This window comes from Sciurus carolinensis, chromosome 12 (assembly GCF_902686445.1).
Source record: "Sciurus carolinensis chromosome 12, mSciCar1.2, whole genome shotgun sequence".
In the NCBI taxonomy this organism is placed as follows: domain Eukaryota; kingdom Metazoa; phylum Chordata; class Mammalia; order Rodentia; family Sciuridae; genus Sciurus; species Sciurus carolinensis.
This window is the reverse complement of record NC_062224.1, coordinates 69,132,969-69,156,987: the sequence shown is the minus strand read 5'-3', so window position 1 is coordinate 69,156,987 and position 24,019 is coordinate 69,132,969.

Below are 24,019 nucleotides of genomic sequence, written 5' to 3'. Positions count from 1 at the left end.
TGTTTTAGAGAAAGAAAGTAAATTGAAAGTTTTTCATGGACTGTACTGAACACCTAACCTTGATGCATTATTAATTAGCATTATTTTTTGAGGTATAGGGCATTTGTCGTTTTGAGCTACCTTAAAAAATTTTGGCACAAACTTATTTTTTGTCATGGAAGTCTTTGTACCACAATATTAAGGTTCTTTTATTTCAAATATACACTAAAAGGTAAGGCTACTCTTGAAAGAGAAAACCCAGTGATGATTAAATATTCATGTTAACTATAGTAAATCAAACTTGACAAACTCAATTAAGAACATTTTACATTCCCAAATCTTATATATTTTTGATAATATTCTAGGTGAAATAAGCAAAACAAAAAGCAAGGCTTGACAGAGGAAAGCAAATCTTAAGAGTAAATCAAAGTGAATGACATCATTCTGATCTAATTAACTTTCTTCTGCCATAATTTGATCATCTGTAACTAATTTAAGTCATTAAACATGCATTTAAGTGTCATTTGTCTCTCTTTTTACCAGTATTTACATTGGAAATCAGTAATATTCAACAATTATTTACTTGTTGCCTGGTGTGGTTCAGCATGGTATGCATTATGGTTTATGTGTGAGGAGCCCCCCAAAAGCTCACGTGTGATACAATACAAGAAGATTCAGAGGAGAAATGTTTGGGTTGTAAGAGTCTTAACCCAATCAGTGAATTAATCCCCTAGTAGGGATTACTGAGTGGTAACTGAAGTGGTAGGGTGTGCCTGGAGGGGGTGAGAATTGGGGCATGGCTTTGGGTATATATTTGTATCTGTTGAGTGGAGACTCTCTCTGCTTCCTGATCACCGTAATGTGAGCTCTTCCCTTCACCACACTCTTTCACCTTGATGTTCAACCTCACCTCGAGTAACTAGTAGTGGAGTCAGCTTTCTATGGACTAAGACCTCTGAAACTGTGAGCCCTCAAATAAACTTTTTCTCCCCTAAAATTGTTCTGCTCGGGTCCTTTAGTCAGAGCAGCAAAATAACTGACTAAAACAGTGTGGTTCATCATTAATCTAATATTTCCAAAACCATGTGAAATTAGGATTTATCGTTCCCACATTCAGTTGATTAAATTAAGGCAGAATAATTCATTAAATTGATGTCCTATAGAAAGTAGAAAAATTGAGATTGTACTCAGGGATAGAATGAGCCTTCAACCCAGAACCTTGGTTATTGCATTAGGACATTGTTCCCAGTGCTGGTTAATAGTCCTCCAAACACCACACCGTCTCCTTGGCATGAAACAACGTTCTGTGAACTAAACACATAATGACTCACTCCTTCCTTTTAGTGAATAATTCCATCCTTTACCTAGGATGGGGCTGGTGATGGTGATCTCTTTTTCTGTACTTTTAGGGTACAGCATCATCAACCCACTCCCTTATGCCATTGTCATGAAGAAAGAGTTTTTTTTGTTGTTGTTGTTGTTATTGTTGTAGTGAATTATTTTATTCTTGTAAGATGAAGTAAAAGAAAGGGACTGTGAAATCACATTTTGGGATGCAGAGTTATTTTAAAGAGTATATAATTGTAAGTAAATATACGTGTGCATATGTGAAAAACAAAGTCAGTGTAATTAAAACATTTGAAATGTCTCAACAGATATTACACACAGAAGTTCTACATTTCCACCTTTTTGCTACTATACCTTCAGAAGCCACTGGTTTATTATAGCAACATATTCTTCCCTCTAAGGACAAATAAGTAGAAACAAAGAAAGAAAGTCAGCATTAGGAAGAGAAAAAAGTGGTAATACATATCGGGAACAGAAACTGCAGTCTAACTAGTGCCTCCCCACCTTCATTGCCATCCTTCCAAATAAATCTCCCTGCTCCTCTTGAGCTGGCAAATAAAAAAATCAACCCATAAGATATATGTGTGTGCTTCTCCTGATGAGCATCACCATCCATCTACAGTACGTCCCACGTGCCAGTTTGAAGATGGGCTAGAGGGAGAATTAAAGACTTCAGAAAGTCCACAGCATAATCAAGAAGGCTTTTTTCTTCTGACTACAGAGCTTTCATCTCTGTCTTGTGTGATTCTCTCCCCATCTCTTTCACTCTGTGGCAAAGGCGCTGATTGCTGATGGGACAATAACAGATCATATACCTAAACTTCCAGGGCAACCAATTGGTTTCAAATCTATGGCACAAATGCTTTTGGTTAGTTTCATTTTGGCAAGGACTACTAGTTCAAGTATATGCTCATTCGCACATTAGAATCTCAAATTGTGAAATTCTAAATGATGGTGTTCCATTTCCAATGTATTTTAAGAATTTTGAAATTAGAAAAAAATATATGGTTGAATGCAAAAAATGCCTCATGTTGGGATGGAATTTCACTGAAAGTATTAAGTTTATTAATTTCTCTGAATAAGTTGTATTTTTTTGTATGTTTGTTTTTATTACAAGTGCAGGTATGTTTTCCATTGTTGGAGATTTGACAGCATGTATAAAGTTCCTAAGAAATTATTTATCCTAATCCTCCACATCTATTGAAATCCTTAGCTTTCCTGAGCCTTCCAATTTTTGGGAATTATTCCCCTTCTCAAAAGAGGATGTTCCATTTTGAGCTTTTCTAATAGTTTAAATTTTTTTTGTTCTGTGAAGTCTGTGATTTCACTTACTGGTACCAGTTTGGTGCTTCAAAACAAGCTGATTTCCTTTCTGTATGGCTGTCTTTCAAGCATTTGGAAGATACCTGAGGTTACTCTGTGTTCAATATCCTTCGGTTCTTCACCTTTTTCCTGTAATCGTTTCTACTGCTACCTCTTCAGGGCAGACATTGCTAATCCCAAACCTTATTCCTACTTACTTGAGTTCAGAATCCACATGGCTCTCTGGGCAACCACTATACCATTTGAATTAGAATACAAGTTGAAACCTATTTTTCCATGCTTCTTGTTCTGGTTTCAATATAATAAAGTTCAGTAGAGGTAGAGATGGGGAATGGATTAAAGCTCTTTAATAATTAAAACATGCTCTATTTAGGATACTGGTCCAAGGTTGATGTCAGTGTTTCCTGTTCTTCAAATTAAACTAAGGACTTACGTAGGATGTCAGCTGTGTCCTTGATAATGTAAGATTTATCAAAAAGAGCTCTTTCTAAGCTAATCAATGGAATCAAAAGACTCATATTTGGTAAAATCCTCAATGCTAAGTTATTACAAAGACAAGACAATAACAATCAATGACTGAGTGATAACTGGAAATATTAGATCAGAATTTGGGTTTTGTTTAGTTTAGGAAATGAATAATTAGTTTTTTATTCCTTTTTAGTTGAGTCCTTATATCTCATAGCTGTGTCAAACACCTAGAATCTAGAATAGCCTTATTTGACAGTAGTGTCTATCTTAAGTTCAGGCAGGTTTCATTTAGGAGTGCTGTGTGTTTATAAAACACACGTAGAACATTTTTAGAAGAAACTACTGCTTAGAAGTTTAACCTTCTTTTACACATTTCATCATCTGCCAAGGGAACCGGGGGATGTTCTGTCTTTGTTGCATGAGCTCATGCACATCTACTGCCAAACTTTGGAGAGGCTACCAGAGTACATATTTCCCTATCATCAATAGGAAACCATTGAAATTTATATGAATTATTCATACAGATTTGTGGCTTTTGAGATGTGAAATTTTGTGAAAATTTTACATATGCAAATAGTGATTTAAATCAATATAAAGCATATTAGGTTTGATTATTTTTTATCATCAAGTTGTTTTTAAATAATAGCACAGCATCTAATTTCTCTACACTTCATCCATTTATTCTACATATGCTGGTGAAACAGACTAAATAAATGATGACTGGAATTTGGTGAAATAGTGGTTTGTTTGTTTATTTAGGAATGCTAAATGATGGCCCAAATGTCCTTTGCTTAATCAAAATGGAAAACTACTACTCGAATGAGTTTTTCAGTGTTAATATTGTTTTTTTTTAAATGAACTCCAGGGAGTTGGTTGGATAGATAAAGGAAACCCTTGGGGCAAAATTAGTAAGAATCCCTGATGCAGAGTCCTATTGAATTAGAGAATGTTGGGTCCCTTAAAATAGGGTTCTTTAGGAAGGAATATGACTCAGCCTCAGATATATTTAAAGAAACTATGTGATGGTTGCATGGAAATTATCTTGTAGAATGTAAACTTGTGAGGTAGGTGAAAAGTCAGGGTCAAAAATTTAAATTTAGGCATCAATCCTTAAGGTCATGACAGGTTTCACTTAGGAGTGCTATGTGAAATAGGCACATTTATATTGATTTAAATCACTCTACTGGTATACATTATCTTTTCACAAAATAAGTTTCACATGTAGGTTATATTTGAATCAGTGACAGGGATTGGTCCACTAAAATTGCTAACAGTGAATAGAAGGACTGATGATTGAATATAGTAGAAGATGCAAAAGACAAATTTTCAAATCTTCAAAATCTTTTTTTACCTGTTCCAAAAGTCTAGAAGTCAAAGATGGACTGGTTATCCAAGTTCAAATGTTGCCTAGGAAGACAGTGCCATATGACTAGAGAGAAAAAGTTCAGCTGAACTGATTTTTTTTTCTTATCACTGATTCTTCCATTTGTTCCTGGTTTCATCAAGTAACCAAATTATTTTGTCTGATATTTGCAATGTACTGCCCTGCCTGATCACAATTCAATATACTCACCATCACTTGGACATGAATAAATGTGATGGTTTGCATCCTCCTCTGTCCCTTGCTGCCATCTTTCATCTGCTCAGCCAAGGATAAGGATGGAATTCTGGTATGGAATGTCTGTCTCTGTGTAAAACTAACTTCACTGTATAAAAGTAAAGTTTATGACTTTTGGATCACTAGAAGAACATCATGATCAACTGCACTAACTAGACATCTGAAATCAAGTTGCATTGTGTGTTGCCTGATTCATTCAGTAGTAATGGATAAGTCCTTATTATTTCATTCAAAGACATATGTTTGATCACAAAGAATTCCTTTTTATAATTTGTTGCCACTAAAGTGAAGGGGAAAGAATGTAAGTATGCAGGAAGTAATTCCAAGAGACTAACTGAAAAATGTCAACCTTTTTTGCTCATTGATTATAATATTGATCCACTTTGTGAAAATTTTGCTCATGAATGAAAAAAGATCCAATAAACTCTTCACTTTCTTGTTCAACTTGGTGTCTCTTCAGTCTTGTGATGGACTTCCTGCTTATCATGAAGATAAATGAATTCTCAGAAACAGATGGTGTTCTCTTTACAAACTTATCCTTATAGTTCTGCACTTGGCAAGACTGATGAATTAACAACCAAAATTAAATTTTTCACAAGATTCTTATAAGCAGAAGTTTTATTAATATGGACATCTGAACATGGGATAATACCCAGAAATGATAGAGTAGAAAGTATACTTAGAGGCAGCAATGTGTAAGACTGAAGAAACAGTGGGTTCACTCTGAAATAAGTAACTTATTTGTATTCAATACTCTGAAATAAAAAAATATGAAACAAGAATGGATTTTATGAGTGGATAGCTAAATGACCATTGCCTGCTCCAGATTTGCTTTTTTTCTCATACAGATAAAACTAATTACAGATATGTCCTTTTTAAAAATATGTAATGTTTTAGGTCTCCAAAACTATGAATAAATCCAGGAGCACATTTTAGTTCAAGAGGATCCTGGGGTACCACTCAAATTCCTAAATTCTTTTAGGTCTGATCATCCAAAATTTATTTTAAGGACATTTTATCATCCAAATTTACTTTAAAAAGAAAATCTACCGATGTTCTTAGTGTTGCAAAAACCTCAGGAATATGGAGGCATGTCCTCACAAGAATTAGAAGGAAATATCATCCCTATATTTCACATTGAAAAAAACAATTCAAAGCAGAAGAGAAATATACAAAACTACAGACTATTTCTGCGTTGGTCATTCAAGTCAAAATTTAAATATTTTATCAGAGGGACCTGCCCTAATAACCAAACCCAATTTCTTATTTCATTTTCTTCATAGTTCTTGTTACTACTGGATGTTCATTTGTTTATTGAATGTCTTTCCCCACACCCCAGAATATTTTTCCCTAAGAGCTGAGGGTTTTCTGTCTTGTCATTAACAGTGTCTTGGCACCTCAAACACTATCTCACACATTGTAACACAGTTGAATTCCTATGAGTGAGTGAGTGAATGCACGAATACAGAGGAAGATGGTTCCTAGACCAGTCAGTTTTCCCTATAATGAGGTTTAATGTATTAATGTATCTGAAAGAAGTCCTCCCACAGAGTAGGTTAGTCAGCACATGGCAGGCACAGAGGCAAAAGCTTATGGTGCTCATCTAGATACTATCCAGAAGAGAGGACCCTTAGTCATCACACTCTAGAGCTCTTACTATAAATGACAGAAGCCAGGTAGGCTTGGCCTTTGCTCATAGATAGCTCTCCACCTTCCTTTCTTGCAATTTTCTCTTCTTGTTTTCTTTCTTCTCCTCACAAGACATATAAAAAATACTAGGCCCTGGAGCCTGAACTCCTGGGTTCAATTCTGACTTTTCCACATTCAAGGTGGAAAGATTTAAAGTAAATTACTTCATCTCTCTCTGCCTCACTTTTAAAAATACAAAATAATCATAACAGTTCTTAGGTATGTTTTGAATATTGAAAGAAGAAATACACATATATCACTCATAATAATGTCACTCATGATAATGCCTAACTATTCTAGCACACAGTAAGCACTTAGTAAATGCTGTTATTATTACTTTACCTTCTATTGATTTCAACTCTTACATTTCAAGAACCCACATATTTGATTGAATTTATTTGACTCTACAATTTCAAAAGCATGATATCTTTTGCTTTAAGGAATTTAAAATTTTTCTCTTCCTTATAAATTTATTCTATACTTAATTTTTGTTACTTTCTGTTTCATACCATGCTTTCTGTTTCATCTGGTAAGAAATTCTATTATATCTATAGTAGATATAATATACTATATCTTCATTCATATGTTCAAATCTCTCCTCCTTCATTTTGTTTGAGCTTCAGTCCAGACAGAAGTCACTCTGAATCTTTACTTCACCCTTTTCCAGATGAGATGAGTGTGATGGGCAGAAATCTAAGGCAGCCCTGCAAACTTCCTGTTTTTCTGGTGACCATACATTGCATGATCCCCAGGAGTGAGTAAAGTGGATTTTACTCCTATGACGAGGTCATGTAGTATGGCACAGGCAGGAGGTTATCTAGGTGAGCTTAATTACACAAGTCCCTTAAAACAGAGCTCTCTCTGGTTGGTCAGAGGTGAATCAGTGATTCAAAGCATGAGAAAAATTTCATGCACTCTTGATAGCTTGAAGATGAAGGGAGCCATGTGGTAAGGAATGTGGGTGGCTCCTGGGAATGAGAGCCACTGAAAGACAGCAAAGCAAGGAGGACACAGTCCTACAAATGCCAGGAACCAAATCCCAACAAGAAGAATGATCCTGGGAATAAATCATTCCCCAGAGACTCTAGAAGAAAACTCAGCCTAACACCTTGATTACAACATTATGATTCTCTCAGCAGAGAACCTAGACATGCTGTACCAGACTTGAATGCTACAGGACCATTAACTAATAAAAACTCATAAATTTCTGATGATTTGTTACATAGCAGTAGGAAATGAAAATCATATGTTTTCCTTGAGGTATGCTGACAAAAAGTCTGTATTAGTTTTCACGGATGTAGCCAAATCATAGTTACATACTGCAGTTATCATCAGCCTAAGTAAGTAGCTGTCCAGACTATGGAGAGAGAGAAAAACATCTGTAATACCAACTCCCTAACACTAAACTGACTTCCAAGCCCTTCACGTGTTTTTACCTGGCAATATACCTACATTTCAAAATTTTTAAATTTTAAATATATATATATGCATATATATAAATGTATATATACATACACATGCGCATACATATATATGTAATTATAGAGTGAATAATTATTTAGTACCCTATAATTTCTCAAATAACATAATAATAACCAAGTAAAAACAATATTCTGTAAATATTGTAAATTATGAAGCATGTCTAAAAGTGACTATTATTCTATCCCCATGAAGGAGAAGTCACTAAAAACGCCATTGCCAGTTAGATGAATATCTGATCAAACAAACTCTATTCACATAGCAGTTTATAATTTGACAATACATAATATCATTTATGAAGATTTCAGATGAACCTAAGGTCTGGAAAAGATCATCCATTTCTCCCTTTTTGGGATATAGCTGCTTCTTGATCCTGGAATCCTTTTAGGCATGAGATCCTGTTGCGATCTTGCTAATGGGAAGTTTGAGGAGTTATGATCATGTTACTTCTTCTGCCATTCCCACTTCCTCAAATCTTTGCTACTCATGTCAAGGAAATCTGAAGGTTTTCAAATTTTCAATTTCCCTGTTATAGTTGAATTTTGAGAAGTCAAATTTAGACACCTGTATTTTACCCCAGGTTTGCTCAGAAAAGCCCAGGATGACATCTCTCATGGGCAGAAGACAGAAGAGGGCCTGATAAGTCCTCTTAGAGTTTGTACAGTGATATGAGAGTGATTAGGTGGAGATAGTAGAAGGAAATGAGATCACTTTCCCAAAGCTGTTAAACACTCTCCATTATAATGTTCTCCAAAAAGGCTTATACAGTGAGGTCATTTTGGCTTTGGTGTTCTGCTTAGTGAAAGCCATGGATTTGAAGAAGTTTTGTGAATAGAACTCTGTAGTAATATAACCAATAAATCTGATCTGTCAGGAAGAGTAGCATTTTTCATAGCAGGGATTGGAACTTAAAAAAAAAACACACACACACACACACACAGGGTAAACTTGCCCCTCCCTCCCACCAGCTGGTGAATCCAGACCACCAGCTGGTGCATAAAGATGGTCCCAGGGAGATCCAAGATGGCGGACTAGAGGGCGGCTGTGTTCCTTGTCACTCCGTAACTCTGGTTTCAAGCAGAGGATATCTGTTTCTTGGTGAGGTAGTTTTTGCTGCTTATCGATCCCCTGCTGTTTAGCCCATTTGTCTACTGTGATCATCTGCAGTCTGCCAGCATATCGACGCCTTTTTTGAGTGCAGATTGCTCACCGTCAGGCGCCTATCATCCACCATTTGCCTGCCTCTTGCCTGTCCATCTTGTCTTACACCTATCCATCACCCACTGCATGAGGTTCACCTCGAGCTCGTCTGACAACAGTCAGCAAACTGATCGCCGACCGCCAGTGGAGCACCAGCTGCCTGCTGTTGCCTGGAAATTCACTGTTACCGTACCTACAGGTTTGATTACACGTGGCTGCCGCCATTTTGAGACAACAGCCAGGCCCTATAGGACCCCTGGCCGGACTGACTGAGCCCCGTCTCCAGGATCCCTCAGCCCAACTGATCACTCCCTGCCTCTGGGGCCCTCACATCGACTGACTGCTCCCTCCCGCCAGGACCCCCAGACCCACTGACTGTGCCCTATCACCAGGCCCCTAGACCGACTGATTGCACCCGGCCTCCAGGATCCCACGACCACACCAAACACACCCCACCTCAAGGACCCCTGCCTGACCAACTGCACCCTGCCTCCAGGACCTCCAGCTGACCATGTCCACACTCTGAGCTGCAGTTCCCCATTTGCCAACACATTTGGAAGCTAGAGCGGCCATGTTGGATAATCCTGGAAGCCGTAGTTCCGAACTTTAGGTGAGGTAAATCCCATCCTGAGACGCCTGCTGGAGACTGAAGCTCATTTTCAGGTACCTCTCATGCATCAGACTACTGAAGACTGGGCGGTTTCATTACTGTATGACTGTTATACTGTAGATTTTCTTTTTTCTCCTTCTTGAAAAATTTTAAGTTTTTATTTCTTTACTTATCTTGCTCTCTTTTCCTTTTTTTTAACCTATTCCCTCAGAGTCTCTTTCTCCCTTTTTTGCATGCGAACATCCAATTTCTTTTGATTCCACTCTCACCCTTTCTATTATCTAGAACTTGTGTATATTCTTTTCTTATCCCATTAACAGTTACATTCTACATCCCTCTGCATCCTCTTTGTCCTCCAATAGACTGCAGACCTTATTGCAAATCTTTTTGTTTTACTGAAGATAATATTTGATCTCATTCTCTTTATTATGAAAATATTTTTATTGTCCTCTTGGGGCTATTGGTCTAGGATTGCATAGTGTCTGAATTGGGCACTGCTAATATTGATCTCCCCTTAAAGAAAAGGTTTTGGAAACCTATAGGGCCACTATAAGCCTATAGGGGGAAATCTGCAATACCCCAGATCTGCACTGCTAAAGGGGAAGATACATGGGCAACATGAAAAAACAAGGGAAGAAAATGATCCAAACAAATCTAGATTCTGTATTACTAGAAATCAATGACAGTATGGTAGAAGAAGTGTCAGAAAAGGACTTCAGTTTATACATGATTAAGATGATTCATGAAGCAAAGGATGAGATAAGAGAGCAAATGCAGGCAATGAATGATAATACCAATAAGCTGAAAGAGCACGTGCAGGAAGCAAAAGATCATTTCCACAAAGAGATAGAGATTAAAAAAAAACAAACAGAAATCATTGAAATGAAGGAAACAATAAACCAAATAAAAAACGCAATGGAAAGCATCACCAAAAGACTAGACCACTTGGAAGACAGAACCTCAGACAATGAAGACAAAATATTAAACTTGAAAATAAAGTTGCCCAAACAGAGAAGATGGTAAGAAATCATCAACAGAATCTTCAAGAACTATAGGACATGAAAAGACCAAATTTAAGAATTATTGGGATTGAGGAAGGCACAGAGATACAAACCAATTGAATGTACAACCTATTCAATGAAATAATATCAGAAAATTTCTGAAACCTGAAGAATGAAATGGAAAATCAAATACAAGAGGCTTACAGAACACCAAATGCACAAAATCACAACAGATCCACACCAAGGCACATTATAATGAAAATGCCTAACATTCAAAATAAAGATAGGATTTTGAAGGCCATGAGAGAAAAGCACCAGATTACATATAGGGGGAGACCAATACGGATAGCAGCCAACTTCTCAACCCAGACTCTAAAAGCTAGAAGGGCCTGGAACGACATATTTCAAGCTCTGAAAGAAAATGGTTGCCAACGAAGAATCCTATACCCAGCAAAACTAACCTTCAGATTTGAGGATGAAATAAAATTCTTCCATGATAAACAAAAGTTAAAAGAGTTTACAAATAGAAAGCATGCACTACAGAATGTTCTCAACAAAATATTCCATGAAGAGGAAATGAAAAACAACAATGTAGGTCAGCAAAGGGAGGAACTACCTTAGAGAAAAACCACTCAAAGGAGAAACCAAGCCAAATTAAAAACCAAAAATAAGCCCAATGACTGGGAATACAAATCACATCGTAATAATAACCCTGAACATTAATGGCCTAAACTCATCAATCAAAAGACACAGACTGGCAGAATGGATTAAAAAGAAACACCCAATAATATGCTGCCTGCAAGAGCTTCATCTCATAGAAAAAGACATTCACAGATTAAAGGTGAAAGGATGGGAAAAAACCTACCATGCACATGGACTCAGTAAAAAAGCGGGGGTTTACATCCTTATATCAGATGAAGTGGACTTCAAGCCAAAGTTAGTCAGAAGGGATAAAGAAGGACAGTTCATACTGCTTAAGGGAACCATAAATCAGGAAGACATAATGATAGTAAATATTTATGCCCCAAACAGTGATGCATCCCTGTACATAAAACAAATCCTTCTCAATTTCAGGAATCAAATAGACCACAACACAATAATTCTGGGTGATTTTAATGCACCACTGTCACCACTAGATAGTTCTTCTAAGCAAAAACCAAAAAAAGAAACCATAGAACTCAATAACACAATCAATAACGTAGACTTAATAGACATATATAGAATATTCCATCCATCAACGAGCAGATTCACTGTCTTCTCAGCAGCACATGCAACCTTCTAGAAAATAGACCATATGTTATGCCACAAAGCAGCCCTTAGGAAATGTAAAAAAATAGAGATACTGCCTTGTGTTCTATCAGATCACAATGAACTGAGAGTAGAAATCAATGACAAAATAAAAAACAGAAATTACTCTAACACCTGGAGACTAAATAATATGCTATTGAATGAAACGTGGATAACAGAAAACATCAGGGAGGAGATAAAAAAATTCTTAGAGGTCAATGAGAATGACAATACAACATATCAAAATCTCTGAAACACTATGAAAGTGGTACTAAGAGGAAAATTCATTGCATGGAGCGCATTCCAGAAAAGAATGAAAAGTCAACAACTAAATGACCTAACATTATAGCTCAAAGCCCTAGATAAAGAAGAACAGAATAACAGCAAAAGTAGTAGAAGACAGGAAATAATAAAATCAGAGCTGAAATCAATGAAATTGAAACAAAAGAAACAATTCAAGAAATTGACAAAACAAAATGTTGGTTCTTTGATAAAGTTAAAATAATAGACAAACCCTTAGCCACACTAACAAAGAGAAGGAAAGAGAAAACTCAAATTACTAAAATTCAAGATGAAAAAGGAAATATCAAGACAGACACTACTGAGGTACATAACATAATGAGAAGCTACTTCGAAAATCTGTATTCCAACAAAATAGAAATTACCGAACACATTGACAAATTTCTAGAGACATATGCTTCTCCCAAACTGAACCAGGAGGACATACACTATTTAAACAGATCAATATCAAGCAATGAAATAGAAGAAGCCATTAAAAAATCTACCATCCAGGGGGGCTGTCCTGAGGAGGTGGAGGTGCGCAGTGAGTTGCTTGGTCTCCAAGCGCCCACACAGAACACCGGGTGGCTGCCTGGAGGAAGAGACGTGCGGTGGGTCACTGGGGCTCGGAGCATATGTATGAGGCTCCAAGTGACTGCTCAGAGAACGGGTCACATAGCCAGGCGATTAGGTGCAAAGCATGGTTCGGTACGGGGACCTAGGCACCTTTTGTTGAAAGAGCTACACAGAGACAAGCTGAGGGGCGGAGCGAAGGTTCCAGGACTGCGGGCAGCTTCTCTGAGGAGGGACAACCTAAGGAAACTCATCTGTGAAGGGTGAGACTCCCAGGCCCACGAGGTAGGTCTGGGCCCCTGGGAATGTTGCCTGGGAAGGCTGCCCTGCCCAGGCGGTAGTTGTGGACTGAGGGGAACCCCTAGGAGGGGAACTGACCAGCGAGACCTCCCCACCGGGTGAGTCTTCCCCGCTGGGTGAGGTTTTCCCACAAGGACGATAAAACCAGAGACACAGGCCCAAACAGGCCTTGCCTCAGCCCGCAACCTAGTTCCCCTTTGGATGACCATTGGTCTACAAGTAGAGGCACCTCTGCCCACTAGCAGGGAATATACCCCACCTGAAGACCACCACCCCTAGAGAGGCAGCTTCCTTGTGGAGCAACGCAGTATCAACTTCCTCTAAGACTTCAGGCTACTGAAGGATAAGAGGGGATACACTAGCAATCTTCAGGGACAATATAAGTCAATAGAGGAAATCTGCAACATCTCAGCAGTCCACTGATACCTGAACGACATGAGAAAACAAGAGAAGAAAATGCCTCAAACAAATCTAGATGTTACATCAATAAAATCCAATGACAGCATGGCAGAAGAAATGTCAGAAAGGGAGTTCAGAATGTACATAATTCACATGATAAGGGAAGAAAATGATGAAATGAAAGAGCAAATGCAGGCATTGAATGAATGCACCAATCGACAGTTAAAAGAGCAAATACAGGAAGCAAAAGACCATTTCAATAAAGAGTTAGAGATATTGAAAAAAAACCAAACAGAAATCCTTGAAATGAAGGAAACAATAAACCAAATTAAGAACTCCATAGAAAGCACAACCAATAGGATAGAACACCTGGAAGACAGAACCTCAGATATTGAAGACAAAATATTTAACCTCAAAACAAAGTTGACCAAACAGAGAAGATGGTAAGAAATCATGAACAGAATTTCCAAGAACTATGGGATATCATGAAAAGGCCAAATTTGAGAATTATTGGGATTGAGGAAGGCTTAGAGAAAGAAACCAAAGGAATGAACAACCTACTCAATGAGATAATTTCAGAAAATTTCCCAAATCTGAAGAATGAAATGGAAAATCAAGTTCAAGAGGCTTATAGGACTCCAAATACACAAAATTACAACAGACCCACACCAAGGCACATTATAATGAAAATACCTAACATACAAAATAAAGACAGAATCTTAAAGGCTGTGAGAGAAAAGAACCAAATTACATTCAGGGGGAAACCAATATGGATATCAGCAGATTTTTCAATCCAGACCTTAAAAGCTAGAAGGGCCTGGAATAACAGTTTTCAAGCCCTAAAAGAAAATGGATGCCAATCAAGAATCTTATACCCAGCAAAACTTACCTTCAGATTTGACAATGAAATAAAATCCTTCCATGATAAACAAAAGCTAAAAGAATATACAAAAAGAAAGCCAGCATTACAGAACATTCTCAGCAAAATATTCCATGAAGAAGAGATGAAAAACAAAGAAGCAAATCAACAAAGGGAGGAGCTATCCAAAAGGAACTCTCAAAGAGGAACCAAGTCGTGTCAAAAATAAACGAATAAATGAATAAAATGAGTCAAATGACCGGGAATACAAATCATATCTCAAAAATAACCCTTAATATTAATGGCCTGAATTCATCAATCAAAAGACATAGACTGGCAGATTGGATAAAAAAGAAAGATCCAACAATATGTTGCCTGCAAGAGACTCATCTCTTGGAAAGAGATACCCAAAGACTAAAGGTGAAAGGATGGGAAAAAACTTACCATGCACATAGACCCAGCAAAAAAGTTGGGGTATCCATCCTCATTTCACATAAAGTGGACTTCAAGCCAAAATTAGTCAGAAAGGATTAAGAAAGACATTTCATACTGCTTAAGGGAACCATAAATCAGCAAGACATAAAAATCATGAATATCTATGCCCCAAACAGTGACTCACCCATGTATGTCAAACAAATCCTTCTCAATCTCAGAAACCAATAGATCACAATACAATAATACTAGGTGATTTTAACATGCCTCTCTCACCACTGGACAGATCTTCCAAACAAAAATTGAACAAAGAAACCATAGATTTCAATAACACAATCAATAATTTAGACTTAACAGACATTTATAGAATATACCATCCAACCAAGAGTGAATACACTTTCTTCTCAGCAGCACATGGATCTTTCTCCAAAATAGACCATATATTATGCCACAAAGCTAACGTTAGCAAATACAAGAAGATAGAGACACTTCCTTGTATTTTATCAGATCATAATGGATTGAAATTAGAAATAAATGAAAGAGTAAAAAACAGAAATTACTTCAACACCTGGAGATTAAACAATATGCTATTGTATGATGAATGGATAACAGAAGATATTAGGAAGGAAATTAAAAAATTCTTAGAGGTAAACGAGAACAAAGAAACATCATATCAAAATCTCTGGGACACTATGAAAGCAGTACTTAGAGGAAAATTTATTTCTTGGAGTGCATTCAATAAAAGAAGCAAAACTCAACAAATAAACGACCTAACACTACAGCTCAAAACCCTAGAAAAAGAAGAACAGACCAACACCAAAAGTAGTAGAAGACAGGAAATAGTTAAACTCAGAGCTGAAATCAATGAAATTGAAACAAAAGAAACAATACAAAAAATTGACAAAATAAATAGTTGGTTCTTCGAAAAAATAAACAAAATTGATAAACCTTTAGCCACACTAACAAAGAGAAGACGAGAGAAAACCCAAATCACCAAAATTCGGAATGAACAAGGAAATATCACAACAGACATGACTGAAATACAAAACATAGTTAGAAGCTATTTTGAAAATCTATACTCCAACAAAATAGAAAATTTCGAAGATATCAACAAGGTTCTAGAGACGTATGAATTGCCTAAACTAAACGAGGAGGACATACACAATTTAAATAGACCAATTTCAAGTAATGAAATAGAAGTAGTCATCAAAAGCCTACCAACAAAGAAAAGTCCAGAACCTGATGGTTTCTCAGCCAAATTCTACAAAACCTTTAAAGAAGAGCTCATTCCAATACTTTTCAAAGTATTCCATGAAATAGAAGAGGAGAGAACCCTCCCAAACTCATTCTATGAAGCCAATATCACACTGATACCTAAAGCAGACAGAGACACATCGAGGAAAGAAAATTTCAGACCAATATCCTTAATGAATATCGCCGCAAAAATACTCAACAAAATTTTAGCAAATCGCATACAAAAACATATTAAAAAGATAGTGCACCATGATCAAGTGGGTTTCATCCCAGGGATGCAAGGTTGGTTCAACATCAGGAAATCAATAAATGTAATTCACCATATCAATAGACTTAAAGTCAAGAATCACATGATTATTTCAATAGATGCAGAAAAAGCATTTGATAAAATACAGCACCCCTTCATGCTCAAAACACTAGAATAAATAGGGATAGTAGAATAAATAGGCCTTAACATTGTAAAGGCCATCTATGCTAAGCCCATGGCTAATATCATTCTTAATGGTGAAAAACTGAAAGCATTCCCCCTAAAATCTGGAACAAGGCAGGGATGCCCTCTCTCACCACTCCTATTCAATATCGTCCTTGAAACTCTAGCCAGAGCAATTAGACAGACCAAAGAAATTAAAGTGATACGAATAGGAAAAGAAGAACTCAAACTATCCCTATTTGCGATGATATGATTATATACTTAGAGGAACCAGGAAATTCCACCAGAAAACTCTTAGAACTCATAAGTGAATTTAGTAAAGTAGCGGGATATAAGATCAATGCTCATAAATCTAATGCATTTTTATAAATAAGTGATGAATCTTCAGAAAGAAGAAGTTAGCAAAACTAACCCATTCACAATAGCCTCGAAAAAAATAAAATACTTGGGAATCAATCTCACAAAAGAGGTGAAAGACCTCTACAATGAGAACTACAGAACACTAAAGAAAGAAATTAAAGAACACCTTAGAAGATGGAAAGATCTCCCATGTTCCTGGATAGGCAGAATTAGTATTGTCAAAATGGCCATACTACCAAAAGTGCTATACAGATTCAATGCAATTCCAATTAAAATCCCAATGATGTACCTTACAGAAATAGAGCAAGAAATTATGAAATTCATCTGGAAGAATAAAAAACCCAGAATAGCTAAAGCAATCCTCGGCAGAAAGAGTGAAGCAGGGGGTATCGCAATACCAGATCTTCAACTCTACTACAAAGCAATAGTAACAAAAACGGCATGGTATTGGTACCAAAATAGACAGGTCGATCAATGGTACAGAATAGAGGACACGGACACAAACCCAAATAAATACAATTTTCTCATACTAGACAAAGGGGCCAAAAATATGCAATGGAAAAAAGATAGCCTCTTCAACAAATGGTGCTGAGAAAATTGGAAATCCATATGCAACAGAATGAAACTAAACCCATATCTCTCACCGTGCACGAAACTAAACTCAAAATGGATTAAGGACCTCGGAATCAGACCAGAGACCCTGCATCTTATAGAAGAAAAAGTAGGTCCAGATCTTCAACATGTCAGCTTAGGACCAGACTTCCTCAACAGGACTCCCATAGCACAAGAAATAAAAGCAAGGATCAACAACTGGGATAGATTCAAACTAAAAAGCTTTCTCTCAGCAAAGGAAACTATCAGCAATGTGAAGAAAGAGCCTACAGAGTGGGAGAAAATCTTTGCCAATCATACTTCAGATAGAGCACTAATCTCCAGAATCTATAAAGAACTCAAAAAACTCAACACCAAGACTACAAATAACCCAATCAACAAATGGGCTAAGGAAATGAATAGACACTTCACAGAAGACCTACAAACAATCAGCAAACATATGGAAAAATGTTCAACATCTCTAGTAATAAGAGAAATGTAAATCAAAACCACCCTTAGATTCCATCTCACCCCAATCAGAATGGCGATTATCAAGAATACAAGCAACAACAGGTGTTGACGAGGATGTGGGGAGAAAGGTACACTCATACATTGCTGGTGGGGTTGCAAATTAGTGCAGCCACTCTGGAAGGCAGTATGGAGATTCCTTAGAAAACTTGGAATGGAGCTACCATTTGACCCAGCTATCCCACTCCTTGGCCTATACCCAAAGGACTTACAATCAGCATACTACAGAGATACAGCCACATCAATGTTCATAGCTGCTCAATTCACCATAGCCAGATTGTGGAACCAACCTTGATGCCCTTCAGTTGATGAATGGCTAAAGAAACTGTGGCATATATATACAATGGAATATTACTCAGCCATAAAGAATGATAAAATTATGGCATTTGCAGGCAAATGGACGAAATTGGAGAATATCATGCTAAGTGAGATAAGCCAATCTCAAAAAACCAAAGGAAGAATGATCTCGCTGATAAGTGGATGATGATACATAATGGGGCGTGGGAGGGGTTAGTTTTAGGGTTAGAGTGAGGGTTAGGGAGGGGGGCAAGAATGGGGGAAGGAAGGACTGTATAGAGGGAAAACAGGGATGGGAGGTGTGGGGGGAAGGGGAAAAATAACAGAATGAATCAACCAACATCACCCTATGTAAATTTATGATTACACAAATTGTATGCCTTTACTCTATGTACAAACAGAGAAACAACATGTATCCCATTTGTTTACAATAAAAAAAAGAAACCTAAAAAACAAACAAACAAACAAAAAAACCTACCATCCAAGAAAAGCCCAGGACCGGACAGATTCTGAGCCAGGTTCTACAAGACCTTCAACGAACTCATTCCAATACTTCTCAAAGTATTCCAGGAAATAGAAAAGGAGGGTACCCTACCAAACTCATTCTATGAAGCTAATATCACCCTCATACCCAAACCAGGAAAAGACACATCAAGGAAAGAAAATTTTAGACCAATATCCTTTTTGAACACAGATGCAAAGATTCTTAACAAAATATTGGCAAACCATATCCAAAAACATATTAAGAAAATCGTGCACCACGATCAAGTGGGATTCATCCCTGGAATGCAAGAATGGTTTAACATCTGTAAATCAATAAACGTAATCATGTCAATAGATTTAAGGATAAGAATCATATGGTTATATTGATTGAAGCAGAAAAAGGGTTCGACAAAATACAACACCCCTTCATGCTGAAAACACTAGAAAATATAGGGAGAGTAGGAACACACCTGAACATTGTAAGGGATATTTATGCTAAGCCCATGGCCAACATCATTCTTAATGGAGAAAAACTGAAAGCATTCCCTTTAAACCCAGAAAAAGACAGGGATGTCCTCTTTCACCACTTCTATTCAACATTGTCCTCGAAAATCTAGCCAGAGCAATTAGACAGACCAAAGAAATTAAAGGGATATGAATAGGAAAAGAGGAACTTAAGCTGTCACTATTTGCTGATGACATGATTCTATATTTAGAGGATCCAAAAAAACTCCTCCAGAAAACTTCTAGTCCTCATCAATGAATTCACCAAAATAGCAGGCTATAAAATCAACACGCACAAATCTAAAGCATTTTTATACACAAGTGATAAAACATCTGAAAGGGAGATGAGGAAAACAACTCCATTTGCAATAGTCTCAATAAAAATAAAATACTTGGGAATCAATCTAACCAAAGAGGTAAAAGATCTCTACAATGAAAACTACAAAGCATTGAAGAAAGAAATTGAGGAAGACCTTAGAAGATGGAAAGATCTCCCATGTTCTTGGATAGGAAGAATTAATATTGTCAAAATGCCATAGTACCAAAAGTGCTATACAGATTCAATGCAATTCCAATTAAAATCTCAATGATATACCTTACAGAAATAGAGCAAGCAATCATGAAATTCATCTGGAAGAATAAAAAACCCAGAATAGGTAAAGCAATCCTTAGCAGGAAGAATGATACAGGGGTATCACAATACCAGAAATTCTACTATACTACAAAGCAATAATAACAAAAATGGCATGGTATTGGTACCAAAATAGACAGGTAGATCAATGGTACAGAATAGAGGACATGGACACAAACCCAAATAAATACAATTTTCTCACACTAGACAAAGATGCCAAAAATATTCAATGGAGAAAAGATAGCCTCTTCAACCAATGGTGCTGGGAAAACTGGAAATCCATATGCAGCAGAATGAAACTAAACCCCTATCTCTCACCCTGCACAAAACTCAACTCAAAATGGATCAAGGACCTCGGAATCATACCAGAGACCCTTCATCTTATAGAAGAAAAAATCAGCTCTTGATCAGACTTCCTTAACAGGACTCCCATAGCACAAGAAATAAAAGCAAGAATCAATAACTGGGATAGATTCAAACTAAAAAGCTTTTTCTCAGCCAAGGAAACTATCATCAATGTGAACAGAGAACCTACAGAGTGGGAGAAAATGTTTGCCACTCATATGTCAGATAAAGCACTAATTTCCAGAATATACAAAGAAGTCAAGAGCTGTACACCAAGAATACGAATAACCCAAACAACAAATGGGCTAAGAAAATGATCAGACACTTCACAGAAGAAGATCTACAAGTAATCAACAGATATATAAAAACATGTTCAACATCTCTAGTAATAAGAGAAATGCAAATCAAAACCACCCTAAGATTCCATCTCACCCCATTTAGAATGGTGATTATCAAGAATACAAGCAACAATAGGTGTTGGAGATGATGTGGGGAATAAGGTACACTCATACATTACTGGTGGGGCTGCAAATTAGTGCAGACACTGTGGAAAACAGTGTGGAGATTCCTCAGAAAGCTTGGAATGGAACAACCATTTGACCCAGCTATCCCACTCCTTGGCCTATACCCAAAGGACTTAAAATCAGCATACTACAGAGATACAGCCCCATCAAAGCTCATAGCTGCTCAATTCACAATAGCCAGATTGTGGAACCAACCTAGATGTCCTTCAATTGATGAGTGGATAAAGAAACTGTGGTATATATATATACAATGGAATATTACTCAGCTATGAAGTATAGTAAAATTATGGTATTTGCAGGCAAATGGATGAAATTGGAGAATATCATGCTAATTGAGATAAGCCAATCTCAAAAAACCAAAGGATGAATGATCTCACTGATAAGCAGATGATGACACATAATGGGGGTGGTAGGGGAGCCAGAATGGAGGAAGGAGGTGCCGCTTGCCACCACTTGCCGCTTGCCGAGGACCAGCAGGACAAACTACACGTACTCTTAGAAGTTCATGAAGCAGCTTCCGCTTTATTCGGATAACACCCTCAATATATAAGCAGTCTCATGCATATGCAATTGTAACCAGATATGTCCATCCAATCCTATTAAAGGTCAAGCAATCACAAGCTCAAGCACATATGTAAGATATATCTGTCCACGTGCTAGGCAGCTGAACTAATTATCACACAGCCAATGGTAAACGCTTCCTGTTTTTCTCAAGGCGCATTCAGCACGCTGTTTGTCTCTCTGCCAGTTGCCATCTTTGGATGCATGTGGCGTAACCCTGGGGCACGGGTCTCGCCCGCCACAAGGAGAGACTGTATAGAGGGAAAAGAGGTGTGGGAGGGGTGGGGGGGAAGGAAAAAATAACAGAATCAATCAAACACCATTACCCCATGTAAATGTATGATTATGCAAACGGTATGCTGTTACTCCATGTACAAACAGAAACAACATGTATCCCATTCGTTTACAATAAAAATAAATTTAAAAAATATTTAAGACAAAAAATGTTTCAAATAAAAAAGACCTCTACTTTAATGAAAAACTTCAACTCACATAAAAACAACCTCCAGGGGCTTTGTTGAAAACTGTTAAGATAAAATATAATCCACATCTTATTCTTCACAAAAAGGTTTATTATGTTCTCTCCCTTTAACTCTCCTCAGGGAATTTCTGATGTCTGCAAAACATATTATAGCCATTTCTTGTTGGATGGTTTTACAATGCTGTCACTGAATTAAATTCAAGAAATGACTAAAACTGTGAAAAAGCAATGGAGGATTTCACTAGGGGGCCCATTAAATAATAGATAAGAAGATCAATGTAAATATCTACCTAATTCCATTATAGGGAAGACCCAGAGGGAGGCTGTACCTTGGAACCAGGGTCTTGCTGAGAACTCCTCTTCCCAGGGAACCAATCAGTCTGCTGAGAGAATCCTAAGTAAGCCATTTTCTTACCAAATGCCACTGTACTCTGCAGCCTCTCTCAACTAATCTTATAAATCCCTTTCTCAAACGTTAAAATTTTTCATTTCCTAAAAAGCCAAGTGCTGTTTACCACTGAGTGGTAAACAACCCTGAGGACTACACGTTCCTGCATGTCCTTCACTTTCTCATATGACCAAGGGATAGTGGGTCTGTTTCCAAGTCAGAAAGAACAGGGACAGAGGGGAGATGGCTGAGAGGACCAGGGTGTCTCTAGGTCACGTCTCCTTTACCACCTATGATGACTGTCCCACCCAAGGTGGTCTCAACTGCACATTCTGTGCTGCCTGACTACCTGAACTCAGAGACAGCACAAGACACCCCTGCCTTGAATTAGGGATACAAACAGGTTTTTTCCATAAACTGCAGTTTTAATATCACCCACTTCTCATGATCTATTCAAAGTATTATGATCATATTTAGAATCAAACTTTAAAAGAAAAAATACTATTCAAAATTCTACCACCCTAAGCTAGGGTGCACTGCAGAGGGAAAAGATAAAGGCAAGAGGGAGGTCAACCTGGCTCCCCTAGTTTCTCAGGGTAGTGACCCACCAGGTGCCACAGTCATAACCTGGGACTGCCACAGGGCCAGCAGAGAGACAGCCTAGCTAAGTTAGTACTTATGAATAGAAAGCAGAAGGCAGGTGCTCTTGCATGTCCTGGACAGGGAAGGAGGCCCTTGAGACAGCATGGGCAACTTCCAGAAGCTCACTCACACAAAGCTGAGTGGCTTTGAGGCTGAGGGCTACAGGGCAAGCTGTAGCCACACCAAGGACTGAAGGGTTAGGGGATCAGCACAAGAGCTCAGATGCTCCACAGCTCTAGCCTAAACTGAGGTGGGAGTGACAGAGGCCCTCGGTCCTGGCCTGCCATGGATTCATCACCCAGAATTTCAGCATCTGATCAAGGAAAGTCATCAGAGACTGGTCAAGGAAAGGGCCATGGACAGGGGAGGCAGAAGAGAGAATGAAGACCTCTGCAAGTGCCTGCAAGTTCTTCTCACGGTCAGGAGGGCACATTCATACTGTCCCAACACACATTAACTTGGTGAGGACCCAGGCGAGGGGCAAGAGGGCAAAAACTGAGAACTTAGTGCAAAAAATCCAAGCTCACCTAAGCAGATGAGATACATTTAGATCTCTTCTTTGGCCCGTGGTGTGGAGGGGCGCAGGGGTCATGGCAGGCTGAGCACTCACGAGGAAGATTAGGCAGCTCGCAGAAGAAAAGGAAAGTTACATTTCCTTTGCACAACTGAATGCCCTGTAAGTACTTTTTCTATTTCTCTTTAGAATGTTTCAAAGAGCATCCTCAGGCATAAAGCTTTTCCCATATTTTTGGTTCTTTCTTCCTAGCAATTCCCAGAAGGGCTATAATTAGGTTTAAAGTTTTAAAGTATCTTGGTGTATACTGCCAGATTGCTTTCCAAAAGAAATGCAGTGGTTTTGACCTGTCGAAACAAGGCATATGAGAACAATGGCTTCTCTTTGTCCTAATTTCTAAGAACTCCCTTCCAATTCCAGGAAAGCCATTGAACAGGGGATATGCAAGAGAATCAGGAAATGCATTCTGAGTTCAGATTTGAACTCTGACTTGTTACAGGGCCTCTCAGTCAGACTGTGGAGACTACAGTCCCACAAATCCCACCCATGAGATAAGTCAAACTGGCAAGTTGCTTATACTTCTTGTGTTTTTCTTTTTTGTATATAAATGGGATTAAAAATACATACTTCATGGGGTCATTGT